At 69.8% G+C, this 3,086-nt stretch overlaps 1 non-coding gene and 1 pseudogene across 1 annotated transcript; both read left to right on the top strand.

The window, feature by feature from the left end:
• The first annotated feature begins 1,999 nt into the window (after nt 1-1,999).
• Nucleotides 2,000-2,152, top strand: LOC129133464 (5.8S ribosomal RNA). The gene has a single exon (XR_008536002.2). It is a non-coding gene; the product is annotated as a 5.8S ribosomal RNA (ribosomal RNA).
• Nucleotides 2,153-3,077: 925 nt separating this feature from the next.
• Nucleotides 3,078-3,086, top strand: part of LOC143694595 (28S ribosomal RNA) — an 11,737-nt pseudogene continuing 11,728 nt past the window's right edge.

Here is a 3,086-nt window from a genome sequence, read left to right as displayed (position 1 = left end):
CGGGCCTGTCCCTTCCATCGCTGCTGTGCCCCTCGAGCGACGGCCAGCCATCCGGCTCTGGCACCCGTCGGCGGCCGAGGTGGCAAGGGCGAGGGAGCTGGGTGGTGGGGCGGCCTGAGCCACGGCGGTCCTCTTGAGCGCGCAGCGCTGGGCTACTGAGGGAAACCCCGGGCTCTGAGAAGGACGTGGCAGTGGTGGCGGCAGATGTCGGGCGCGCCCCTGCCGGTGCACGCTCCCCCAAAGGCAGCAGCAGGGGAAGCACCCCGGTGGGGCCATGCAGGTCGTTTCCTTCGCCCCAGGGCCAGGTACCTAGCGCTCCGCGCCTCGGCGGTCCCCCCAGTTTTTTTCCCTCGGCGTCGTCAAACGCTGTGGGTTTGCCGAAAGGGGCCGGCGGGGCCAGGCGGCGGTTTAAAGACTCGGGCGGCTCGGCGTGGCCCGCCGTGGTGGCTGCAGTGCTGGCGGCGGTGGCGGCAGGCATACCGGGTGGTGGCCATGCGGGGTGCCACTGAGGGGTGGGGAGCAGCTACTCCCACCGATCCCCTGCAGTGGTTGTCCCGTTGCCACCGGCCGCGCTTGTCCGTCGCTGTCGTTGTCCCGCCCGCGCCATGGGGGTAAACCGTGCTGCGCCAGGGAGGGGTGCCCTGCCCCCCCCCCTCTGTGGCCCATGGGGGCCGACCCGCTCGCCTCGCCATAATGGGCGACAGCAGCACAGAGTGCGCCCTCTCTGCCCTTCCTCAGCCGCGGGGTCACGGCCCCTGGGGCCCACCCGCGCTCTCTCTCCTCAACCTGCCGCCGCAGTCTGTGGCGCGCACGGCGCCGCGTCCGGCACCTCTCCTCCCCTCGAGGAGCCTTTTCTCCTCGAACGCGCACTGGCAACGCCGTTGTCCGCCAGCTGTCCCCTGGCTCGACTGCCTGCCTGCTGGGGGGGTGAGCGCTCGGTGGGCCCTCCGGCGGCAGAGGCCCGCGAGCGCAGGCGATCCCGTGCAGAGCGGCCGTGGCGCCGCTCAACAGGTGTCCCTCCCTGCGGGGACGGTCAGCCAGAAGGCGCCCGCCGTCAGCCGTCAGTGGTCCCGTCCCGGGCCCCGCTCGTCGCATCCTCCATCGCCCTTCCCGGCCGCATGTGGGCCTCAGGAAGGCGCGCAGGGCAGCCGCGGGGGCGCTTCTCCCCGCCTGGTCTCCGCGTGCAAACGAGGAGTGCAGGCCTTGCACCCTAGCTCAATGCTGTCCTGCCTTCTGCCGGGTGCGTGCCCGAGGTAAGGGGCCCCGGCGGTGCGACGCAGCGGTGGCGGTCCTGGGAGTGCGGCCCCGGTGGCGGCGGGGTCTTCCGTCCGGCAGGCCTTGGGCCCTGGCTATGCCAGCTTGGCTCTCGGTGGCGCCCGCCTCCAGGGCCGGGGGCGGAGCATGTCCGCCGGTCTCTCACCCGCCCAGCAGGGGAGTGGTCCCGCAGGAGGCGTGCCGGTGGGGGCTCGTCGTCGTCGCGTGCCGTCTCGAGCCAGGGGAAGGCCGTGCAGTGGGGAAAGAGATAAGCCGGCCACACAGCGGCGCAGCGGCACTCCGTGAGGCCCGCGGCGCCGGGGGCCCAGGGAGAGCCGCCGTGTGTGGGGGCTGATGGCCGCGTGCCCCCAGCCGTGTGCCATGTATTTTGTGCGTGTCATCCCGTGAAAGTGAGACGCGGGGGGGCTGCCGTGCCCTCCCGCATTCCAGCGCGCGCTGCGTGGCCCTCTGCGTGGAGGCCGAGCCGAGCCCGGGTGCCTGGTCCGCCTCCGAAGGATGGCATTTGTGAGGTTGGCGTCACCCCTCGCGGGGGAGGCGGTCAGGAGCGCGGGCTCCCCCACGTCTTGGCCGGCCTTCGGAGTGTGGGTTGCTCCAGTTGGTTTTTATTCCCCCTTCTGTTTCTGTGTGCTCGTATGGTCAAAGCCAGGCGTGCACCCCTGCGTCCTCGGTCCCAGAGTAACAAAAAAAGGGGCCGCTTGGCGTGAGCAGTGCCCGAAAGCCAGACAAATCTTAGCGGTAGATCACTCGGCTCGTGCGTCGATGAAGAATGCAGCTAGCTGTGAGAATTAATGTGAATTGCAGGACACATTGACCATTGACCATTCGAAGGCACGTGCAGCCCCGGATTCCTCCTGGGGCTACGCCTGTCTGAGGATCGCTTGATGATCAATAACCATCCGGGGGCCACACTAGTGGCATGGCTGGGGTCGCCTCTCTGGCCTGTTGCCCGCAGCGGGTGGTGGTGGCGGTGGCAGCAGCAGCGTCCCACTGGTGCCCGAGGGAAGGCAGTCAGGGGTTCGGCGAGGGAAGCGTTTCCCTAGGAGGCCTCAATCCCTTCACTGCAGCCCGGCGGGCATCGTCGTTGTTGCAGTTGTCATCGTCGCAGTCATTGTCGTTGCCGTGCAGGGCCTTCGTCCCCCTAAATGCAGACTCGGGGAGCACTCCGTTGCTCCCCGCTCCCGGAGCAAGCCGCTGGGGTGGAGCTCGTCCTCGCCGGGACCATGCCGTGGATGCGGTGGCACGGCAACCTGGGGAGAGCGAGAGACGGTGTCGAAAGGCGCTGCCAAGGGCCGAGAGAGAAAGAGAGAGGAGGGCGAGAAGGAGAGGCAAGGCACGGCCTCGCCCCCAGCGTCCCCCCGCACCGGCGGCTGTCTGCGGGTGGGAACCGCGGCGGTACCGTACCATGCTTCCGAGCGTGCGCGCGTGGCGAGAGCGCTGGGGATGGTTGTTCCAACCCCGTCCTCCCTTCGCCCGCCCCCTCCGCTTCTGTCACGGTCTCGGGACGCGCCGAGGGGCACCGTCGTTCCTCTCTCTCTCCCCGCTGATGCTGTCGTGCGCACCACCGCCCGGCCGGTCCTCCCGCGCGGGGCTGTCTCTGCCCCACTCCCTATTCAGTTCTTGTCTCCGGGACGGGGCTCTCCGTCTCCTCGTCGCTCGCTCATGCGCACGCGCACTCTCTCTCTCTCTGGCTCCCTCCGGGAGCGCGGAGAGGAGGGGGGGACTGGTGGCGTAGCGGGCGGGGGAGACACGGCTGCCATCGTCGCGCGCGGCCCCATGCGCGGCGTGGCCGAGCTTTGGGATTGCAAGCTCAG

This window comes from Agelaius phoeniceus, chromosome 7 (assembly GCF_051311805.1).
Source record: "Agelaius phoeniceus isolate bAgePho1 chromosome 7, bAgePho1.hap1, whole genome shotgun sequence".
In the NCBI taxonomy this organism is placed as follows: Eukaryota; Metazoa; Chordata; class Aves; order Passeriformes; family Icteridae; genus Agelaius; species Agelaius phoeniceus.
This window is presented reverse-complemented; position numbering and strand designations above follow the sequence as displayed.